Below are 12,260 nucleotides of genomic sequence, written 5' to 3'. Positions count from 1 at the left end.
GACGCCGTGGACCGGACACACCTATGTTGGAGAAAACATAATTTATGCTTACCTGATAAATTCCTTTCTTCTGTTGTGTGATCAGTCCACGGGTCATCATTACTTCTGGGATATTATCTGCTCCCCTACAGGAAGTGCAAGAGGATTCACCCAGCAGAGTTGCTATATAGCTCCTCCCCTCTACGTCACCTCCAGTCATTCGACCAAAGACCAACGAGAAAGGAGAAGCCAAGGGTGTAGTGGTGACTGAATTATAATTTAAAAAATATGTACCTGCCTTAAAAAACAGGGCGGGCCGTGGACTGATCACACAACAGAAGAAAGGAATTTATCAGGTAAGCATAAATTATGTTTTCTTCTGTTATGTGTGATCAGTCCACGGGTCATCATTACTTCTGGGATACCAATACCAAAGCAAAAGTACACGGATGACGGGAGGGATAGGCAGGCTCATTATACAGAAGGAACCACTGCCTGAAGAACCTTTCTCCCAAAAATAGCCTCCGAAGAAGCAAAAGTGTCAAATTTGTAAAATTTGGAAAAAGTATGAAGCGAAGACCAAGTTGCAGCCTTGCAAATCTGTTCAACAGAGGCCTCATTCTTAAAGGCCCAAGAGGAAGCCACAGCTCTAGTGGAATGAGCTGTAATTCTTTCAGGAGGCTGCTGTCCAGCAGTCTCATAGGCTAAACGTATTATGCTACGAAGCCAAAAAGAGAGAGAGGTAGCAGAAGCTTTTTGACCTCTCCTCTGTCCAGAATAAACGACAAACAGGGAAGAAGTTTGGCGAAAATCTTTAGTTGCCTGCAAGTAGAACTTGAGGGCACGAACTACATCCAGATTGTGTAGAAGACGTTCCTTCTTTGAAGAAGGATTTGGACACAAGGAGGGAACAACAATCTCTTGATTGATATTCCTGTTAGAGACAACCTTAGGTAAGAACCCAGGTTTAGTACGCAGAACTACCTTGTCTGAGTGAAAGATCAGATAAGGAGAATCACAATGTAGGGCTGATAACTCAGAGACTCTTCGAGCCGAGGAAATAGCCATTAAAAATAGAACTTTCCAAGATAACAATCTTATATCAATGGAATGAAGGGGTTCAAACGGAACACCCTGTAAAACGTTAAGAACTAAGTTTAAACTCCATGGCGGAGCAACAGTTTTAAACACAGGCTTGATCCTAGCTAAAGCCTGACAAAAGGCCTGGATGTCTGAATTTTCTGACAGACGCCTGTGTAACAAGATGGACAGAGCTGAGATCTGTCCCTTTAATGAGCTAGCCGATAAACCCTTTTCTAAACCTTCTTGTAGAAAAGACAATATCCTAGGAATCCTAACCTTACTCCAGGAGTAATCTTTGGATTCACACCAGTATAGGTATTTACGCCATATTTTATGGTAAATCTTTCTGGTAACAGGCTTCCTAGCCTGTATCAGGGTATCAATAACCGACTCAGAAAACCCACGTTTTGATAAAATCAAGCGTTCAATTTCCAAGCAGTCAGCTTCAGAGAAGTTAGACTTTGATGTTTGAATGGACCCTGAATCAGAAGGTCCTGTCTTAGAGGTAGAGACCACGGCAGACAGGATGACATGTCCACTAGATCTGCATACCAAGTCCTGCGCGGCCATGCAGGCGCTATTAGAATCACTGATGCTCTCTCCTGTTTGATTTTGGCAATCAATCGAGGAAGCAGCGGGAAGGGTGGAAACACATAAGCCATCCTGAAGTTCCAAGGTGCTGTCAAAGCATCTATCAGAACCGCTCCCGGATCCCTGGATCTGGATCCGTAGCGAGGAAGTTTGGCGTTCTGGCGAGACGCCATGAGATCTATCTCTGGTTTGCCCCAACGTCGAAGTATTTGGGCAAAGACCTCCGGATGAAGTTCCCACTCCCCCGGATGAAGAGTCTGGCGACTCAAGAAATCCGCCTCCCAGTTCTCCACTCCCGGGATGTGGATTGCTGACAGATGGCAAGAGTGAGACTCTGCCCAGCGAATTATCTTTGATACTTCTATCATTGCTAGGGAGCTTCTTGTCCCTCCCTGATGGTTGATGTAAGCTACAGTCGTGATGTTGTCCGACTGAAACCTGATGAACCCCCGAGTCTTTAACTGGGGCCAAGCTAGAAGGGCATTGAGAACTGCTCTCAATTCCAGAATGTTTATTGGCAGGAGACTTTCCTCCTGACTCCATTGTCCCTGAGCCTTCAGAGAATTCCAGACAGCGCCCCAACCTAGAAGGCTGGCGTCTGTTGTTACAATTGTCCAGTCCGGCCTGCTGAAAGGCATCCCCCTGGACAGATGTGGCCGAGAAAGCCACCATAGAAGAGAGTTTCTGGTCTCTTGATCCAGATTCAGAGTGGGGGACAAATCTGAGTAATCCCCATTCCACTGACTCAGCATGCACAATTGCAGCGGTCTGAGATGTAGGCGTGCAAAGGGTACTATGTCCATTGCTGCTACCATTAAGCCGATCACCTCCATGCATTGAGCTACTGACGGGAGTTGAATGGAATGAAGGACACGGCATGCATTTAGAAGCTTTGTTAATCTGTCTTCTGTCAGATAAATCTTCATTTCTACAGAATCTATAAGAGTCCCCAAGAATGGAACCCTTGTGAGAGGCAAGAGAGAACTCTTCTTTTCGTTCACTTTCCATCCATGCGACCTTAGAAAAGCCAGAACTAACTCTGTATGAGACTTGGCAGTTTGAAAGCTTGAAGCTTGTATCAGAATGTCGTCTAGGTACGGAGCTACCGAAATTCCTCGCGGTCTCAGAACCGCTAGAAGGGCACCCAGAACCTTTGTGAAAATTCTTGGAGCCGTAGCCAATCCGAATGGAAGGGCTACAAACTGGTAATGCCTGTCTAAGAAGGCAAACCTTAGATATCGGTAATGATCTTTGTGAATCGGTATGTGAAGGTAAGCATCCTTTAAATCCACTGTGGTCATGTACTGACCCTTTTGGATCATGGGTAAGATTGTCCGAATAGTTTCCATTTTGAACGATGGAACTCTTAGGAATTTGTTTAGGATCTTTAAATCCAAGATTGGCCTGAAAGTTCCCTCTTTTTTGGGAACCACAAACAGGTTTGAGTAAAACCCTTGTCCTTGTTCCGACCGCGGAACCGGATGGATCACTCCCATTAATAATAGATCTTGTACACAGCGTAGAAACGCGTCTTTCTTTATTTGGTTTGTTGACAACCTTGACAGATGAAATCTCCCTCGTGGGGGAGATAATTTGAAGTCTAGAAGGTATCCCTGAGATATGATCTCTAGCGCCCAGGGATCCTGGACATCTCTTGCCCAAGCCTGGGCGAAGAGAGAGAGTCTGCCCCCCACTAGATCCGGTCCCGGATCGGGGGCCCTCGGTTCATGCTGTCTTAGGGGCAGCAGCAGGTTTTCTGGCCTGCTTGCCCTTATTCCAGGACTGGTTAGGTTTCCAGCCTTGTCTGTAACGAGCAACAGCTCCTTCCTGTTTTGGTGCAGTGGAAGTTGATGCTGCACCTGCTTTGAAATTCCGAAAGGGACGAAAATTAGACTGTCTAGCCTTAGCTTTGGCTTTGTCTTGAGGTAGAGCGTGGCCCTTACCTCCTGTAATGTCAGCGATAATTTCTTTCAAACCGGGCCCAAATAAAGTTTGCCCCTTGAAAGGTATATTAAGTAATTTGGACTTAGAAGTTACATCAGCCGACCAGGATTTTAGCCACAGCGCCCTACGTGCCTGAATGGCGAATCCTGAATTCTTAGCCGTTGTACTACGGCCTCCGAAATGAATGAATTAGCTAGTTTAAGGACTCTAAGCCTGTCCGTAATGTCGTCCAGCGTAGCGGAACTAAGGTTCTCTTCCAGAGACTCAATCCAAAATGCTGCCGCAGCCGTAATCGGCGCGATGCATGCAAGGGGTTGCAATATAAAACCTTGTTGAACAAACATTTTCTTAAGGTAACCCTCTAATTTTTTATCCATAGGATCTGAAAAAGCACAGCTATCCTCCACCGGGATAGTGGTGCGCTTAGCTAAAGTAGAAACTGCTCCCTCCACCTTAGGGACCGTTTGCCATAAGTCCCGTGTGGTGGCGTCTATTGGAAACATCTTTCTAAATATTGGAGGGGGTGAGAACGGCACACCGGGTCTATCCCACTCCTTAGTAACAATTTCAGTTAATCTCTTAGGTATAGGAAAAACGTCAGTACTCGCCGGTACCGCAAAGTATTTATCCAACCTACACATTTTCTCTGGTATTGCAACAGTGTTACAATCGTTAAGAGCCGCTAAGACCTCCCCTAGTAATACACGGAGGTTTTCCAATTTAAATTTAAAATTTGAAATATCTGAATCCAATCTGCTTGGATCAGAACCGTCACCTACAGAATGAAGCTCTCCGTCCTCATGCTCTGCAAGCTGTGACGCAGTATCAGACATGGCCCTAGAATTATCAGCGCACTCTGTTCTCACCCCAGAGTGATCACGCTTGCCTCTTAGTTCTGGTAACTTAGCCAAAACTTCAGTCATAACAGTAGCCATATCTTGTAATGTTATCTGTAATGGCTGCCCAGATGTACTAGGCGCCATAATATCACGCACCTCCCGGGCGGGAGACGCAGGTACTGACACGTGAGGCGAGTTAGACGGCATAACTCTCCCCTCGCTGTTTGGTGAAATTTGTTCAATTTGTACAGATTGGCTTTTATTTAAAGTAGCATCAATACAGTTAGTACATAAATTTCTATTGGGCTCCACCTTGGCATTGGAACAAATGACACAGGTATCTTCCTCTGAATCAGACATGTTTAACACACTAGCAATAAACATGCAACTTGGTTACAATCTTATTTAACAAAAACGTACTGTGCCTCAAAGAAGCACTAAACGATTAAATGACAGTTGAAATAATGAACTGAAAAACAGTTATAGCATCACTCTTTAAAAACAACACAACTTGTTAGCAAAGGTTTGTTCCCATTAGTAAAGCAACACTAATTAAATTTTAAACATAAAAATCACAGAGCAACGTTTTAAAACACAGTCACTACATAAATCTCACAGCTCTGCTGAGAGAATCTACCTCCCTTCAAAGAAGTTTGAAGACCCCTGAGTTCTGTTAGAGATGAACCGGATCATGCAGAAAATACAAGTGTAACTGACTGGAAATTTTTTGATGCGTAGCAAAGAGCGCCAAAAACGGCCCCTCCCCCTCACACACAGCAGTGAGAGAGAAACGAAACTGTCATAATCAAAACAAGCAAACTGCCAAGTGGAAAAATAATGCCCAAATATTTATTCACTCAGTACCTCAGAAATGCAAACGATTCTACATTCCAGCAAAAACGTTTAACATGAATTAAATACCTATTAAAAGGTTTAATGTACTTTTACAGAGTAATTCCGGTGAAATACCATCCCCAGAATACTGAAGTGTAGAGTATACATACATGTCATTATAACGGTATAGCAGGATTTTCTCATCAATTCCATTCAGAAAATAAAAACTGCTACATACCTCAATGCAGATTCAACTGCCCGCTGTCCCCTGATCTGAAGCTTTTACCTCCCTCAGATGGCCGAGAAACAGCAATATGATCTTAACTACTCCGGTTAAAATCATAAGAAAAACTCTGGTAGATTCTTCTTCAAACTCTGCCAGAGAAGTAATAACACGCTCCGGTGCTATTGTAAAATAACAAACTTTTGATTGAAGTTATAAAAACTAAGTATAATCACCATAGTCCTCTCACACCTCCTATCTAGTCTTTGGGTGCAAGAGAATGACTGGAGGTGACGTAGAGGGGAGGAGCTATATAGCAACTCTGCTGGGTGAATCCTCTTGCACTTCCTGTAGGGGAGCAGATAATATCCCAGAAGTAATGATGACCCGTGGACTGATCACACATAACAGAAGAAAACATATTTATGCATTATTCACAACTGCAAAGGGCTCCAATGCACTTATATATATGACTATATATGTGTACATATGTATTTGTGTTTATATGTGTATATATGTTTGTAACTGTTAGTTAGTTAGTTAGTTAGTTAGTTAGTTAGTTAGTTAGTTTAATGGTGCAATCGGGCCGGCTGTGACTAAACAGCGTGCCCAGATGAACTTAGAAAAAAAACAGACCTGCTCAGTAAAACAAGGAGCGGCGGTTTGTTAAATGGTAAATTAAAATTAAATATTATTATTATCAGGTATTTGTAGAGCACAAACAGATTCCGCAGCGCTGATCTCTGCAATATTTAGATGTATAATGTTAGCGCTAAGATAATGTTTTATAATTATTTTTTAGGTTTACTGCCCTTTTAAAGGGATTGGAAACGCCAAAAATTTATTTCAGGATTCGGATAGAACATACAATTTTAAACAACTTTCCAATTTACTTTAATAAACAAATTTGCTTCTTGTTATCCTTTGCTGAAGGAACACCATTATACTACTGGCAGCCAGCTGCACACATCTAGTTAGCCAATCACAAGAGACAAATGTGTGCAGGCACCAATCAGCAGCTAGCTCCCACAAGTGTAGGATATGTGCGTATTCTATTTTAACAAGGAATACCAAGAGAACGATACACATATGAAAATAGAAGTGAATTTAAAAGTGTCTTAAAAGTACCTTCTCTATCTGAATCATGCAAGTTTAATTTTGACTTTCCTATCTCTTTAATGATACAACACATACTCATAACAAAAGCAGCAAAATTTAGCTTAGCGCAAAGTGAAACCACGAGCTGGAGGTAGTATTAACCAATGATTTGTAATTGCTAGTTATTTAACTTGTTCCTGTAAACGGGCAAATTTGCCTCTTTACGGGCGCACGTTAAGATACCGCTCCACTTGTAATCTGGCCGAAGTGTATTACATTGTTTAAAAATAGCTCCTTTACTCTTCTTTGCCGTTTGACATAGCTGTTTTTTCCTAATGAATCCCCACATGAATTGAACATTTAAATACTTAAGTATTCGTTATAGAAAAATGAGGTTTACAAATAATCACACTCCCAGTGGGTGGTGGGGTAGAGCGCTAATAAATTACCCATCAGGCATTAAGTTCTAAGAAGCAGTACACAACTGATACATCCCGATTAGTTTTCAGTTCAACGTAATCAGCTTTTACCTCACACTTTTTTAGGTACAAAATGGCCATGTTTAATTACTGCTCTTTTATATGAACGATAGAAGAAAAATGTAGTACTTGCCCCTTTCAATATATTGAGGAATCAAAATTTAGGATTCTTCCCTACAACTGTAGGATGACTGGGAGGTATGTTTTTAGAAAAGTAGTGCTGGGAGCTAAATAGCATAGCAATTGATCATCTCTGGGAAGTTTGTTTCTAAGGTAAATAATCATAATATAAATGCTGTTTTGTTCAATTTTAAAGTGCTATATTAAAAAAAAAATAATACAGTGTTTTAAAAGTTTAAAAAATTTGAGAAAATTAAAAAAGACAGTAAGCCAAAAACTTTGTGACAGAAGGTTACCTCCAGCTCAGCTCAAACAATTTCAGTAGCTAGTTCTACGCCTCGTCAGGTGCTGTGACTACCCTCTGCGGAAATAAGTGAGCGATACAGCCAATCAGATGCCTTACCACCTGTCCCACTGGCTAAACAAAGTATGCACCCACTGATCTGCATACAGCCTACTGATGATGTAGGCTCAGACAAATGAAGAGCACCCAAGAGGGTATAAAACTAATAGAATAATTTGATTCTACATCATACAGGTTTAATGAGCTCTTCCTCACAGTGCAATGTATCAGTTTGCATCCCTTCTTTAGATTCTTTATTAATAATCATGCAAAATGAATGCGAATTTATAAACCATATATGGGAGCTGCTTACACTAGATTTACGTTGTGGAAAAATATTGACAATATCAATTTGTAGAATGATCCAAGTGCATATTCTTACATGACCCAAGCAGACATTTATTGTTACTTTAGAATATATATCCTAAAGCAGATATGAAATCTTTATCTCTGAGTTTATAAACTTTATCAGCAACACAATACAGTTTTACTACTATTTTACTATCTTGAGGCTATAATCAATAACTGTGCACCATTATGCAGCCCACTTATAATTTCTACTTCTCTTACCACAAAAAAGTTTTTTATAACTTTTTTTTCCCATCTAAAACAAATATAATTCCCTAATTACTTAATTGTTACTTTTTGTCAGTATTTATTTAATTTTTTTTACCTTTTTTTCGTCTTAAAGTGTTTGTGATTCATTTTTTTCTTCCAGCTCCATTTCATAAAGCAAAAGTGATTAACAATCACACCTTCATCAAGAGCAGCATAGAGGACACATTGCTCAAATAAGCTGTAACAATACAAAGGAATAATTAGGCTTCAGAAAACAATATCATGTCAAATTAAAGTGAAGGTAAACTTTGATAAATGAAAGCCCGGTTTTTAAAAATACTATTAAAAACATGGGCACTTTCATTCACCAAAGAATAGAAAGCGGCCGTTTTGTTTTAAAACTTATCTTTCTTCTTTTTCACAGCTGGAGGAGCTTCCCCCACCCAGAGATCCTCTCTTCACATGTCAGCAATGACTAATCCGGCTTCCTCCAATCAGGCAATGACTCCCCTGGGGGGAAAGCCGTGATTGGAGGAAGCCGGATTAGTCATTGCTGACGTGTGAAGAGAGGATCTCTGGGTGGGGGAAGATGCTCTGGCTGTGAAAAGAAGAAAGGTAAGTTTTTAAACAAAACGGCTGCTTTCTAAAACTTTGATGAATGAAAGTGCCCCTGTTTTTAATAGTATTTTTAAAAACCGGGCTTTCATTCATCAAAGTTTACCTTTACTTTAATTACTTTATAATATCAGGACTTGACAAACCAAGATGTCAGGGACCCACTTGCACCTCAAAATTAGGCCTTGACACCCTGGTTTGGAGCCCCTAAGACACTCATGCCTGCCCACCCCCCTTCTCCCAGACACTCCTAAAATTCAGCTTGGTACAGTATAACATTTCTAGGCCTCACAGCTCTGAAATACAAATACAACTTTTAATTGTGTTATTATATAATTTGTTTGTGTAAGATAAATATATAATCAAAGAGGTGGTCAAAAATTACTGGCTCCTGGATTTTGAACAAATGTAGCTGCCCTGGTGTTTCTGTTTGTGTATAATAAATAGGGTCCTAGGTATTTAACATCACATGTGCGGATATCTTAGTTGCCTATTTTGGTGCAAAGATGATATGATATAATTTGGTGCAAAAACCTACAATATTTACCAAACTCTTTTGCAAAGTGTAATATATACATGCACAAAACTACTAAAAAAAACCTGAAGTATTCCAGAACATTCTAATGCATTTCGCACCAAACACAGAAGCTTTTTTTTTTTTTTTTTTTAAAAAAACAACTTTCCAATTTACTCTATCTAATTTGCTTTGTTCTCCTGGTATCCTTTTTAGTCTCAAGAGCTGAGCTATATATATGAACTTCATTTAATTATTGAATTACATTTAAATCCAACAGGGATTATGCTATAAATCTAAAAACAATGTATCACTTCTAATTCTGAAGCCTATTTTGTTTTATGTATCTCTGTTTAATGCTCTACAATGATACAACTGTAATTTCAATACCAGTTCTAGAAATGCTTGATAATTATACATTTTCAGTTATTCCAGGAGGAAATAATCACTAAACTGAAGGTGTAAAACAAAACTGCCAGCTTTTCAGTAAAATGAAAATCTGGTTTATGGTGACGAAAATGTTGCACAATAAAACTCAAATCAACATATAAAAAGAGCAGTAAAATAACTATATGTTTTTATCTTTTTAAATCAATTTCCCAGGGAGATTTATGATTTTCTCTAAAGGGATATTAAACATTAAAAAACATCAAAGAAAAAAACAAACATAAAAATGTATAACAAACTCCTCTTGCTTTCATGAAAAACTGTACTTATCCCATGCTCCCTAGAGAGGCCAAAAAGCAAATGCTGTACTCTGCAAATGCAGAACATCAAATAGCTGGTTTAGGAGGTTTGAAGAATTTTGAAAACATAGGTTACAGATTTTGCTTTTTGGCCTCCTAGAGAGCATGGGACTAAGTACAATGTTTACACTAAAGTAAAAGGTGTTTGTCTCTAAAATATTTCTGTTCTGCTGCTATAGAATGACATAGCAGCCAAGTCTTTACTGCATTTATTTTCAATAGCCAAATCCCACCCACCATTTGCGTTATTTTGAGGAGCCAATCTGAGCTTTAGTCCACATACAACAAGGCTAGGCACTGTCATACAGTTACTATATGTTTTGCAGTTGTTAAAGTGAATTTGTGAAAAAACATATAGTAGGGTTAGCCTTGATAAGTAACCTGGGTCCATTTTATGTTCTGAAAAGTAGAAATTACTCAATTTCCAGAGCTAAATTACATGAAAAGGTGCAAAACAAATAATGAAAATATAAAGCAAAGTTGTTTTTCATTATATTAATGTTAAGTAAATAAATGATAAAATAACAATATGACAAAATGTTGTATGACTATATATAAGTATATATGGGCATATTACAAATATCAAATAAAAAACTCCAGCTAACAAGAAAAAGAAAAAATGTCCAGGTTAAACGAAAAAATGAAAAATAAGAAAATGCAGGGGGAAAAAATGTCCAGTGATGAAGTAAATCATATCTTCATCAAGTGAGATTGTGCGCAAGACATACAGAATAAAACTAAACATAGTGTAATATTGCTAAATGATAATCCCAAAGAATAGGTCTTACCAGACTAAAGTAGAAAGCTTGAACAAATACCAATAAAGATTTGATTTAATTCATCACTGGACAATTTGATTTTTTGGATTCGCACAGTGGATATATATATATATATATATATATATATATATATATATATATATATATATATATATATATATATATATATATATATATATATATATATATATATATATATACATATACACAACACACACACATATACATACATACACAATATCTTACAAAATTGAGTACACCCCTCACATTTTTGTAAATATTTTGTTATATCTTTTCATGTGACAACACTGAAGAAATGACACTTTGCTACAATGTAAAGTAGTGAGTGTACAGCCTGTATAACAGTGTAAATTTGCTGTCCCCTCAAAATAACTCATCACATAGCCATTAATGTCTAAACCGTTGGCAACAAAGATGAGTACATTAATATATATATATATATATATATATATATATATATATATATATATATATATACACACACACACACATACATATACACACACAAAATATATTATATACATTTATTTTCATGGACACTTTTTAGTTTTTGGGGATATATATATATATTCACATATTTGAATTCTACACGTTTTTTTTTTTTTTTTTCTTCTTCTTTTCATTTTCTTCTTACTGGGGCATTTTTTTTCTTTTTCTTGATACCTGGAATTTTCTCTTTGTTATTTGTAATATAAGCGCATTTATAATTATAAATGGTATAACGACTTTTTGTCATATTGTTATTTTATCATTGTATATTAATAAATTCAAGTTGTTTCATTATGTATAAATTAGTAAACAAAATCCATAAAGAAAACAGCTAAAATAGGAGATAGAAGGTTAGACAAGATGGCACATATAACAGAGTCTAAGTGGTACTGTTTAAATCATAACACTATGGTTTCAAAATGCAGTGAAGAGCATGTCTGACAACCTTTTGAATATTCAAGTGTAGAGATACTTCGGTATTTGTATAATGTTCTACACTAATGCTAACTAAAAGTTTGGAAACTGGTGGTAACATAAAAATCCCACTTAGACTTTAATGGAGATAAATATTTTTAATCACTGGTTTCCAAAATTTACCACCTTAAAGGGACATGAAACCCCAAATTATTAATTCACGATTCAGATAGAGAATACAATTTTAAACACCATTTCAATTTGTGTATGTGTGTGCTTTTCAACAAAGGATATCAAGAGAATGAAGCAAAATAAATACATTGAAAAGTTGTTTAAACGTGCATGCTCTATCTGAATCATGAAAGAAAAAAATTGTGTTTCATGTACCTTTAATGGAAACTGGGCCTAACATTGGACATTGCAACCTACTACACCTGGGTACAGACTGGCTCTAATTTGGGATATCTACACCAGAAACACACAATGTCTGATGGTTAAAGTCACATTGCTGCACAAAAATATGTGAATCCAGGAGGTATTATACCGTTAGTAATATCACTTACCACTACTCTGTCAGCAGAATCTTATACG

At 38.0% G+C, this 12,260-nt stretch overlaps 1 protein-coding gene across 1 annotated transcript in view; it reads right to left on the bottom strand.

Moving 5' to 3' along the window:
- Nucleotides 1-12,260, bottom strand: part of FBXO10 (F-box protein 10) — a 641,472-nt gene that overhangs the window by 499,308 nt on the left and 129,904 nt on the right. The window contains exon 2 of the mRNA XM_053702717.1: nt 8,207-8,329. The gene's annotated coding sequence lies outside the window, so the exon portion shown is untranslated. The remainder of the gene's footprint in view (nt 1-8,206; nt 8,330-12,260) is intronic.

This window comes from Bombina bombina, chromosome 2 (assembly GCF_027579735.1).
Source record: "Bombina bombina isolate aBomBom1 chromosome 2, aBomBom1.pri, whole genome shotgun sequence".
Classification (NCBI taxonomy): Eukaryota; Metazoa; Chordata; class Amphibia; order Anura; family Bombinatoridae; genus Bombina; species Bombina bombina.
Note: the sequence above shows the minus strand (reverse complement) of the source record. Positions and strands in the feature narration are given on the sequence as shown.